This window comes from Trachurus trachurus (genome assembly GCF_905171665.1).
Source record: "Trachurus trachurus genome assembly, chromosome: 22".
In the NCBI taxonomy this organism is placed as follows: Eukaryota; Metazoa; Chordata; class Actinopteri; order Carangiformes; family Carangidae; genus Trachurus; species Trachurus trachurus.
The window spans coordinates 21,489,107-21,501,721 of record NC_139907.1 but is presented as its reverse complement, the minus strand read 5'-3'; the positions used below and the strand labels follow the sequence as shown (position 1 = coordinate 21,501,721).

Here is a 12,615-nt window from a genome sequence, read left to right as displayed (position 1 = left end):
GCGTATCATGTTAAGCCTTTGGCCTTCAAACATTTTTTGTATATTTGAAATGAGTGAGTATCACTTGTCCCAATCAGGAAAAATGTGATTTGAATAAGGCGAGGTGAACTGTTTAAGTGATCATGCATTTGCCATGAAATATGTGCTCATTAAGGATGAAAGATTAGGTTACCTTTCTGCAACAAAAACGGTAAACTGAGTCAAGAAAACACCCAGCTTTCTAATGTTTTCCTGCCTGGACTGTAATGCAATTTTCTGCACTGAAGAGGGCCATATTCAGAAATGAGCCTGAAGATATGCAAAAAGGCACACACAGAAACACTTTGCTTGAGGTCAGGAAGGAAGTACATTGCCACTGAAAAGTGAGTTAGGAATAATGAAAGATACAAAAACAATGAAATGAAAACTGGTCCATAAACGTAACAGGAAACTGTTAGAAGTTAGGACACTTTAGGACTCTTTTATTGAGGGTTATTTCTTTTGAACCTCAGATATGAGAAGACAAGAGACTTGTGAGAAAACCAGAGTACCACAGAAGTGATGTAATGACACTTTTAAATCTTACTCTAAAAATACTAACAGTCAATGTTAAACTGAGTGAGTCAGAGGTTCAGTAGTGTCCATGGCAATGGTGGGGGTGCTGACAGCTTTTAATAGTGTTGCCAGCTTGAATGTAGTTCACAGTTAAAGGAATAATACTCAGATTGCTGAATGATTGGCCGTTACTCAACTTCAATGCTGCATGCAGAGCATGGATGCTAAAATCATTGGTGTGCCTGGTAGATCATTCTCTTTTGAACATGCATAGCCTTACGTATGTGCAGTGAATATGTAACTGGATTTTCAGATGCAAGAATGTTAGAAATATTTTATGCTGGCTCATTAAATGCTATGAATCAAAGCAATATCCCATCAGCATTACAAAATTATTAAACATTACAAACAGCACCTGCAAATTCCCAAATGTTCATTAGGAAATTCAACTTTGAGCTGTGTGAAATTTCAAAGTTTTGTCAGTCAGTTATTCATTAAAATGAAATGTCGGGGCTCACCTGGTAGAGCTGCCGCCCCATGCTATCAATTTAAGGCAATAAAAGCCCCCAAAATATATACAATAAAATGAAATGTCATTATATGTTGTGTTTCATGTATATTTCACTAATATTCATCATAAGACTTTCATACTGGCTGACTAATTTGTGACGCTAAGCTGGGTATGCACTGCAGATGTTGAGATAATGCTGGTTGTTTACAATGATTAAACTCACTTTATAAAGGCATACATGAAGGGCCTATTTCAACCCTGAAGTTTCTTATAGCTCTCTGGGGAGTTTTAGTCTCTTTGAGCTAATTGTTTTTTGCCCACAACTTTATTGTTTTGGTTCAGTCTCGCAACTGTTTTGCATCTGAGCGAAAAGGCTCCCACACAATCCCACTGGATGATACGGTATTTTTCCAGTATCAAACAGCAAATAAAAATTAGTAACTAGCTGCTCGTGCATTTAGCACTTAGCAGTGAAAGACCCAGATATTTCCCTTTTGAGGTGGTGGAGACCAAAATGGAGCTGAAAGAGATGCAAATATTAAACAAGGGAGTTGTCATTTGGCCACAGACATGACTCTGAATAAATGCTAATGTTGCTCTCTGTCTGTTGGTTGTGTTAGTAGTCAAATGTTTGCCTTTAAACTTCACAATGTGATAATGTTGCCCCCCAAACTGCCCAAAAACTATTTTTTAGGAATTTCAATGTAAACATGTTTGATAATTTAACCAGTGGAGTTGAATCAGTGGTTATTTGCAGGTATGGTTTGTGACACTATTGTTTTTGTTGAGCTTGGCCTATACAGCTTCGCTCAATACTGCTTCATTGTTCACTAATTACTGGACAAGCTGCATCACCTGCCGTAACTGAGCCTGTGCGTGCGCTGCTTTGTCGGGACATCTTTGTATAACTGAATTGTGTTTCTGACAGGATGTAGGAGAAATGCCCTCGAGCGAGGAGAAAAAAGAGCAATCAGATTAGAGCGTAGTGACATCATCATCAAAACAGTTTTTCATGGCTATCAACGTGCGGAGCGACACAAAGCATTCGGGTGGAAGACATGAAAGGCCTGTGACAGCATTTTCTCATTTGAAGTAACTTAAGCTAAACTTTCACCTCTCAGTTGTGCTATTGGCTCTACAAAAATACCTGTTGTGAGAAGTCTGGCACGGTCTGTTTGTAGTTAAGTCGGCCATGGGTACCCCTGAGGCAATTTCATGTATTTCCTTCACACTTTGGTCAAAGCTCGTAATATGTGACAGATTATACCCCCAAAGAAGGACTGGGAGGAAAAGTACAACTGCACCAAATTCAGTGTAAAGTGTATGTTGCATGTACGCTTTTAGCATTAGTGGTATTAATGTACAAAATATAAGAGATAATATTGCATCAGAAAGTTGAGGTAAATGGTGTGGTATATAATGTTAAAATGTCGTAACACTTTTGCTTTGTGAATCCCTAAAAACAGTATCTTAGTGTTAGTATGATGTTCAGACTGCTAATTCAAAACACTATATCTCAGTTTTAAATCTTGATTGCTCCCTATTTAAGCCTCTCTCCCCTTCCCTTTATACCCATCCATACATGTACATTTAAAACTTCTATTCTGTGATTTAAGCCATGACCTTTTTGATATGGAATTGGTCAAAATAAACAAATTGTTCAAATAATTTACACAATTAGTTTGGCTAAGACACGGAATCTTTGTGACCCACATGTTGGTACTAAACTAAACTATGCAAATAACTGGGTAGTTTATGTAAACATGGCTGCTTAGCCCAGTAGCGGCAGCAAATCCCTAAGTACTGGAGCCTATGATTAGACCCACTCAACCTCTGGAATAATAAACTTCAGCTTCTGGTCGTCCTTAATCAGACATTTAATCTCATTCTTTTCTAGATCAGAGTTGGTTCAAAAGCTCCTAACTGTCCTTTAATGCCCTTTAAGTGCTCTAGTTGAGTAACTGTGTTTCATGTACAAAAACTTTTGCCAGCTATTCATAGTTTAAGATAGGGGTTTGGATGTAGCAACTTGTCGAGTTAGTGAGTTTCACGACTGAAGCCAATTACACATGAGACAGTTTGTCCGTTTTTTAGTGTCAGCTGCAATCCAGTCAGATGACATTACCACAGTGAGAGCATCATTAGTCTATTTTGTTTTCTTTGATGGAGCAAGTTTTCCCCCCAGAGTGCCACCGAGAAAAAGTCCCCAAAACATAACGTATCTTCAGTCTGCACCTTAAATGTCCACTTTAATGTCATTTTGCACAGCTGCACACCATCATAATGATAATTAGTTCTATTGAGATGGGCGCACCTCAGCATTTTTTGTTGATTTGAGATAGTAAATTGGTTGCTGTGTTTGTTTGCTCCTCTAACCGAAAGAAATAGCTGCTGTTCCAGTCTGGAGTAATCAGGGTGTATTCTGTTTGGCACGCATGAGTGCTCCTGAAGTCCACTGGGTGAAGGGGAACTACACTGGATTTCAGCCCAGCTGGAAAACTGTCCTGTGAGAAGCTCTTCAGCTGTGAAATGGACAGTCTGTATTTGATACAGCAAACAGTGTGAGCTCAGATCAAACGATGGGACAGTTACTAAAAACCTGAGATCAATACTTACAAAGGCAACTTGAGGCCTTTTGAATGTAAAGCAAAGACAAAAGTCTCTGAGTGAAGCAGTAAAGTTTTGTTTACACAGTGATCAATTGGTTGCAAGAGCAGCAGTCAGCTACAAATTATGTGCGAGCACGAGTGCTTACCACGCTGCACTCGCACTCAGCTGGTTTTGATGCAGGGATGGGATCATGGGACAAGTCTTGGATGTCTGTGAAAGGGCTGCGGACTCTGGCGGTGTGCTGCAATTCTCTGTGGGTGGGAACACACACCAGTGTGTCCTCAGCAACCCAAAAGCAGTCCTGCAGTGCTGGAATAAGTAGGCCCGACCCCGTGGCCCACGACGCAGTGGTCCAACGGCGCCTGTCGGCTGAGCCCAAAACACCATTTCTTCACCAGATGTATTTCTAAGATTTGGTAGTGCAACAACTTCAAAGTCCAACTTGATTGTTTTTGATTGTATGATTATTCAATGCTGCCGTCTTTTTCTTTTATTTCTGGGGGGAAAAGATATTATCATTCAACCACACTTATTTAATTGCAGCAATTGGAGCCACTCTAATTGAGCCTTGCCTTTCATCTGTAATGGTAATGATTATGAGATTGTGTTTGTGCTGAGCAGTCTAGTCTGATGAGTAAGAGAGGAATGATACGACTGCTCTGGCTGAGATTTCATCTGCTTGGTGAATATTGTGTTTTAGCGTCCTATGCAGTAAACTAGGATACAGGCAATCTGATTTAATACAACATTTATTTATGTTTTTGCCGATATCAAACAAATCCAAATCAAACGTGCACTCACATTGTTCCTCATGTCGGCGTTTGCAGCCGATTGAATCTTTGTAATGGAGGTCTTGAGTAAGTAAACAGTGAATGCTTGTTCACAATGTCAGCGTGCTTTGTCAGAGCCACGCAGACATTTAAAGAGCATCTTATCATGTTGATTTAAGCAATTAAACATGAAGTTGCCCTCTGCAAGCTCCGACTGACTGTATCATCTTAATTATTATCTACAGAACCTTATCCTCAAAGCGTTTTCTGTGGCCCGATAAAGAGAACTTATCACAGTGATTACGTGGTTAAATGTCTGGCTATTTCAAAAAAAAAAAAAAAAAAAGTTTGAAATTGGGAAATGTAAGACACAGTACAACTTAGCCTTTAATGTGTTTGGGTATAGTGGTTTGCAAAATGCTTTCAGGGTGCATGTATGTTAAACAAAGTAATTAATCCTTAAACGATTCCTCATACTCTAATCCTTTTTCTGTGACAAGCATGGCACGATTACAGGAGCAGAAACAGACGGTGCTTTGACCCAGGAAATTGTTAGTGGGTCTGAAAAGCTGGTAAGTACAGAGAGAAGAGATTTGAGAGTTCACATCATTAAATTTTTGACTCTATCTTAATGATTTACAATGATTCAGGTTGAAGTTTTATAGATTTGAGATACAGAATCAATTTTAATATCAGTGGCATTTTGCTTTTTCCCCATCCACTTGTGAAGATACAACTTTATAGCTAATATTCATTCCATGTACAGTAACTGCAGTCTTTTGCCCCTAAGTCAACCACATCCAGATCATGATCTAATCAAATGTGACAAAGCTTTTCAGGGAAAGATGGGCAGCGATCTGGACTCTGCCCACGCTGGTATAGGAGCTGTTTTGACAAGGATTATCACTTTCATCACCAGGTAATTTATAACAACCCCCAGCTTCTGCAGACCTCATATCTCTCCTAAAGAACTGTGCTTACAAATACAAGAGCGATGCTGGTAGCTCGGTTTCTCACCTTCTGCTGAAGTAGGAGGGGGAAAGAAACCAAAACATTCAAACATCACGTTATCTTTGGCCCATATTGCAGGCTGACTCTTGCACAGCAGCCCGGGCTGTGAGTGTCTTGGCAGAACAGTCACCTGCATGGTGACGCAAAAGCCAAAGAATTTATCCAGAAATCTTCGTAAATCATCTTTTTATGTTAAAATAAACTCTGCGAATGCAGCTTTGACGCGTAGCAGATGGATTGTGTACATCCTAGGGTTGTGCAATTTTGAACTTGGTTAGTGATTTTTTCCCGGGAGTTCATGATACGTTCTCAAAATATTCCCACAGGTCTTCCTATAGTCCTGTCAGGTAGCAAAGACGTTATCACACGCCTGGGCATACGAGTTCAACATATGTAAATGTGATCATTCACACTACACTGCGTTTCATAGCAAGTCCTGTCTTGACTATCACGAGAAATATTATGTACAGACTTTCATACAAACAAAAGAGTACTGACCTGAACTCTAAATCCAGACACAGGTATAGAGAATGTTTATGATGTAAGTATGCCATCTATTCATTTTGTACAATGCAAATGTTTTCACAGTGCAGTGCTATCATAACAGCATCTGAAGGCACCTCCACCCTTTCCTTCAACATTAACTAACTGCACACAGGTACTGTAAGTGCAATTACGCTGTGGCGCCAGTGGTCTGCATAGCGAAGTGGTTTAAAACAGCACTGCAATTTATAATTTTTAAATTAATTGCTTTGGAAGAAGAAAGAAATGAGTATGATATTGATTAAAGCTCCATGATTTTATTCATAAAAAAAAGATTAACAACCATGTGTTACCATTCAGGTAGCTTTTCTTAAATTTCTATGTAGGTTCATGTGAACGTTAACGTTTGCGAGACGTGGACTACATTTGAGATTTAGTCACCACAGAGTAATGAGACAAAGACAGAGAGGCAACCAGAGAAACCATCCACCAATGTTCTACTCACGTTCATCAGTCGGTCTACTCTGTTTGCAAAGCAACAAAAAGACGCTGCACTCAGGCATTACAAGGGATTTCCTACCCGTGTCTGTTTTACACCATGTTAAAAATTATCACACAGAATTAACAGAGACAGGGATAGACAATGAAAACAAAGCCAAAAATGTGGCAGCACGAGATTTTCCTCATTGCTTTTTATTTTTTTGTGTGTGTATATGTATGTGTGTGTATATGTGTGTGTGTGTGTGTGTGTGTGTGTGTGTGTGTGTGTGTGTGTGTGTGTGTGTGTGTGTGTGTGTGTGTGTGTGTGTGTGTGTGTGTGTGTGTGTGTGTGTGTGTGTGTGTGTGTGTGTGTGTGTGTGTGTGTGTGTGTGTGTGTGTGCTGAAACTACAGTTCCAAAAAGCCACCCACAATTCACCACGTAGGGAGAAACCAGTTTCAAACTGGCACCTATTTATGGACTGCTACTGCCAGACAGAAATTCCTCCTACAGCGAAAAAAGCCCATTGACTGTGTAGCTCATCCATCATTCCAAAGCCATTGGCTTTAAAACAGAGGCAGCAAGGCTATGATTTGGTAACACACTTTACTTTGAATGGTTTCCCCACTTATGCTTCTGACTTCCCTTTTAACTTTTATTTTTTTCCTTTCAAATAAAGCCCTTCTCCTCTAAAGTACCTCACTAGCTGAATGTTCTACATCTCAGCTGCCTCCCTCCGTGGCCCGAGTTTGTGACCTTCAAGTATGTGCAGCATGTGAACACTGAACCTGGTCCTGTGTCGTGTGAACTCCTCGCTGGTGTGACAGGTTGAGGAGCTGACGTCATGAACTTGGCCTCACCTGCGCAGGCGGCTGCTCATGCAAAGAAAGATGTCGTGGCCTCTGCCATACCTGCTTTGATGCCAATTAACTAATCTTCTCACCTCGCTCAGTTCAGGTATGCAAACATTGTCGCGCTATCTGTGTGAAAATCACTCCACTAGTCAAAATGACGTTTATTCAGCACGCTCAAAACCAAAACAGACCAAACATTCCTTCCAGTGTCAGGGTATTATAATGCCAGTGTGATATCTACTCACCCTGTTATTCAGGATCTATCAAGCTTTTGTTGAAGCTTTGACAGTTGAGAGTTTCAACTTTGGCAAATATATTCTTATTAAAGCCATTTTTCCAATTTCTCAACTTTGCATGATGCCGGGAATCATTCATTGTTTATTAGAGTAATGAAATGTATAGTGGCTGCCTAGAAAAGGCAGGTTTCAACATAGCAGCTGAGTAGATTTAAAATAGGCCTGTTAGCTGTTGTTACAGATATAAATGTATTTCTGTTTGGGCCTGTCTGGCCTATTTTTATGTTTTATTTCCTCCTGGCAAAAAACAAGTCTCAGCTACTGTAAGTCACTGCTCGGTTTAGCTGACAAAAAATATGTATGGACTTGGTTGCTGACCACTGCAGCTGTGCAGCCCCAGTGGGACGGAAACAGCGAAGACAGCAGCATGCGAACATGAAGGGTTTGGCACTGGCGGCTTCAGCAAAAGATTGCTGTTTTATTGTTTCTGTTCTGATTTTTCTAGAGATCATGTCAATCAATGGGGCTGGTCAGTGCACAAACAACATAAGACAAAACAGTTAGTGGTTATTCCTGTCGTATAGTCTCTGTGAGATAGGGTGAGAACCAGAGGAGATCTTAGTGATAAGGTTGACAATAGTGAGCTGAGTAGAGCCCAACTGCATGCAAACCGCCAGGGACGCTGTGTCATCATGGTCAATTAAAAGTTATATGTAGGCTATTTATGTTATCTGCAATAAAACTTGCCATTTATTTACAAGAACAGTAGAAAACATTTCATAGACGAGGAAGCTCTGGTGATGATATGACAGAAATGGTGATAATTAACAAAATTAAATCTGATCACATTTGAAATGCAGTGTAATGTATACTATGCCTTTTCTCAATACTTTGTCTCTACAAATAACACTTGTGTTTATGTGACTGCAACAGTGGAGGACTCAGGGTCTTACAATACTTAGGTCAAAGACAACAATACAGTAATTAAGAATCTCTTCTTCTTGATCTATGCACCTGGACCTTTAATATGAGCAAACAGTTGTATTGTGAATCAAGGTCGGGAAGTCGGCTGAGGCTGGAGCTTGGACGACTACCAGCGGGGTCTCCTTCCTCCAGTTCACAGCTTTAACAAGTCTGATTTTGAGTGACCTGGGGAAACGGTTTAATGACTGTTTCTTGACTGTGTTTCAACACAGTGTGGGTGGGTGGTCTGACGTGACTGGGCAGGGACGGTGCTCTGATGTACAGTGCACTAAATGGATGTTAGATGTTAAATACAGAACAACAAACACTTTTCTCTTCACCGTCCCAGGAAAGTACCGTATTACGTCACATTGTGTATTTATATGATGGTTCTAAATTGTTTGTTTTCTGAAAGACATTAGTCCAGTGATTTCCCACAGATAAGGGTTTGTATCACATTAGTTTCAATACTTTAAATCATATTTCGGCTGTTTTTTGAATTTCTTTTCTACTCATAGATTTTTGCCTTCAAGTAAAAGCCACTTCAGTCAAACCCAGTCAAACTGCAGATCTGAAGATACTCTATTATTTTTTTCACAAGCCGAGTCTTAATAAACATCACAGACTTTAATAGGAGGTCCTTTGTGTCTGCTTTTTGAGTATCAATTGTTTCATCAGCAATTAATCAACCATCATATTATTTTGTGAGGTTTACCGCCTCATCTCTCACAGCTCCTGTCAGATTTATGGTCAGCATAGAGTCAGCGCCAGGATTTAAGAAAATTCTGCCACTTAGGTTACATTCAACCCTTCAATTTTTTATTTGCCTGTAATTTTCTACATGTATAAATAAGTTACTGAGTAAACCAACATGTGTTATTTCAACATAGGAAAAATAATAATTTTGTCAATTCTGTATATGCAGCTGAAAGGTTTAAAGTTGTAAATAATAATGTAAATATAGCTGTAACACACATTTTAAAACTTAATCTGCTTTCAGTATTTCATATTGAGAGTAGATAAAATGATTTCCCTTCATACAAAATGGGTCACTTCGAATGACACACGCACAATTATCACCTAATCTTGAAGCTCCTCTAACAACCATGAAACATCTTAGCTCAGTGTGTTGTTGTGGTTTTAAGGAATTTATAATTTTTGATTTTAGCTCAGGATTGTTTTCAGCAGAAAAGCCAAATGCAAAACTACAGACAATATTTCTGACTCTAGTTTAGCATTACAGTCTAGCATAACAGCCTATATCAAATGTTGGATGTATACACACACACACACACACACACACACACACACACACACACATAGATAGACCTTAGACACAGGTTTAAATACGAACCAGCAAAATGGAGTATCACAATAGCTTTGTTTTCTGAAGTATTATTTGCCTGAAACACCACCTGAAGTTTCCTGAGAAAAAAAAAAAGTGTGTAGTTACACGTCAGCTTCTCAGCCAGAGCCATGATAATTTATTTTTACTTCCCTAATGGAAAAATATTCCCCTAATTACGGTAAACAGAAAGTTGCTATTTCATATGGAATCATTCATGTTTGATGCCTGACTCTGATAAGACACTTTTGAAGTTCCACTGTATATGTTGTAAATTGTTTCTTTGAGCTTGCTCAAGTACCAAAATCACCCCTGCTTCACCCATGGGAATAGAGCGGGTACCACTCCAGCATTTGGAATCTGGGCCAAGAGTTTCCAAACATCTTTTCCTGGTGCCTAAAATTAGCAGCATAATGAGGTAGTGGCTTCCTTTTCTCTGAACTAATACCCCATCCCTGTGGGACAGCATGATGTGGACTAACACTCGAGATCAACAGAAAAATCTCACACCGACACTTAAGGCCCCAGGACAGAACATTTAAAACTGAAAACAAGGAATTCGACTGAACTGCCTCTGGTTTGGAGAGAACTGGAGCACACATTTTAAAAAAGAAGGAAATATAATGTAAATGTATAAGAAATATGAAGTAAATACAGGGTTCATATACTTTTCTCCTAAGCTTCAGTAAAGGTTGAAAAACATCCCAGTGCAGTTAACCCATTCTGTTCAGTCCCCCTCACCACTGTTTCCAGTGTACAACTTCCCTAAAAAGAGTTTTATGTGAGCTCCAGGACGGCTGGGGAGAATGGAAAAGACATGCTTAAGTAGACTCCACTTCATTATTAAACCTATAGGTCACATTTAATTGCACTTGCATTAATCTGTTTTATTTCAACTAATGAGTACTGCCATAAATTTAACTGAAGGTGAGGAATTTTTATGACCTTCAGCAAACTTTTGATCAGGTGCTGAAGCTGTTGAGGGGAAAACGAGTTGGAGAATCTTTACTGTGTACAGTACAGTGTCCAATTACACAACGGTTTGATTTTCAGCTCTCATTAGGAATTCTCCATCACACATAATGAATGCCCTTTGGGTTTAGGGCCAGCTAAACTAGGGACAGTTAATCTTACAAAACAGACTAGTTGCATACACTTTGCACCTCAAATACTCAAACAAAGAGCAAATGACTGGCACCAATGCCCACATTACTTTTGTTTTGTTATGAAAGTCAATTATTTTTAATATCTATCGTATTTTCATATGAGGATATGAGAGAAGTTAGATATAAAGGAACCGAGAACATTAAAAAAATGACAGAACAGGACCTCGGGTAGATTTAAACAACAAGGACACACATTTATTTTAAGAATGTCACTGCCGGGATGAAAGTCTGCTTTCAGAGTAAAATTTCCACCCACAGAAGGTGATGAATCACAAGCTCATTGCAGAACCCCACCATTAAACAGAAACTGGACAAGCAAGCACTAGAGTTTTTGGCTTTCTACTCATGTCGGTGTCCTGTAATATAGTGTGTACAACGCTGATTGCTTTGGTACATAAGTGTGCACTGTGCGATCTACAAACATCATGTTCACAGATCAAGTTAAAATTGTTCTGTTGCTGCAATTTGGGGCCTTTCCACAGGAAAAACTCAAGGATGGCTTTGATGTCAGAGTGATGATTATTTCAAGTTTTAAAAAAAATCTTTCATGTTAAAAAAATAAATAAAAAATCCAATCCCCACTTCTCTTCGTGGACTAAACTGAAAAGTCAATGCCCTTCTTGAGATTCAACAGCTACTTTAAATCTGCAGTGATTGCTTTAGGTACTTGTGGCCAGGAGAACACAGATGTAAACACAATATTATTATTTTACCACGTATCATCACCTTAGTTGATATGGTAAACTTGTCAGCAGTTTCCTCTGATCTCAGTGTCAAGGACAGCTAGACAAGCACACAATGGCTATCGGATCACAGTCATCCACTCAAGAGCTCAGGATTATCCTCAATGTGCACTTGCAAACAACAAAGGCTGCTGCTCCCTCTGCTTTCCAGTCTCAAGCCTTTCTCAATCTCACCCACAAAAATAACACAAACAATTACAGCTTTTGGAACTAAAGCTATAGCTTTAGAGATACTACCCTGCTGTCACCACAACTGGGCAGTAAATTACATGATCAGTGACACGAACCATTAGGCTACCAGCTCAGTGTCATCCTAATTAATATTTATTTTAGTTTTAACTTGGCAAACACCGCTTAGCTTGACTTAACGCTACAGTGCCTCACTATCACAAAGTGGTAGCCTGTCACGAGATGCTAGCTGGTTAGCATACTAACGTCAATAAGTGTTCAAATTGGCATTGCTCTCCACTGCTGGTGAGTAAGGAAAGAAGTTTCATTCTAAACTCAACAGCATTTCTTCTAAAGTGGTTAGTAAACAGTTGTTAATGCTAATGCTGGCTATTTAGCAAAAAGCAAAAGCTTATAAACCCAAACTGCAGTCTTTCCACAACCCTGACAGTTTTTATTCCTAAATGTAACATTGGTCCATAATCTAAACCACATGTTAATTATTGTTATCAATGGTGAATGTTTTTTTCAAGATGGTCCAATGGTTCATATCAGGGTAGTCACAAATATTTTGCATGGTAGCTCACGTTGAAGGAATTGTTGTTGGGGTCACAAAGAACTTTTTGTTTCCATGAACCTGTGAATGTGAGATGACAAGGATGATTAATTAGGAGAATTATGTGATTTCTGTGTGGATGGATCATCCATTAACTCATATCATTATCTGATGCCCAGACACGCA

At 39.3% G+C, this 12,615-nt stretch overlaps 1 protein-coding gene across 1 annotated transcript in view; it reads left to right on the top strand.

Moving 5' to 3' along the window:
- prkd3 (protein kinase D3) overlaps positions 1–9,586 on the top strand; it is a 123,390-nt gene extending 113,804 nt beyond the window's left edge. The window contains exon 20 of the mRNA XM_083998730.1: positions 9,577–9,586. The gene's annotated coding sequence lies outside the window, so the exon portion shown is untranslated. The remainder of the gene's footprint in view (positions 1–9,576) is intronic.
- Positions 9,587–12,615: the final 3,029 nt, after the last annotated feature.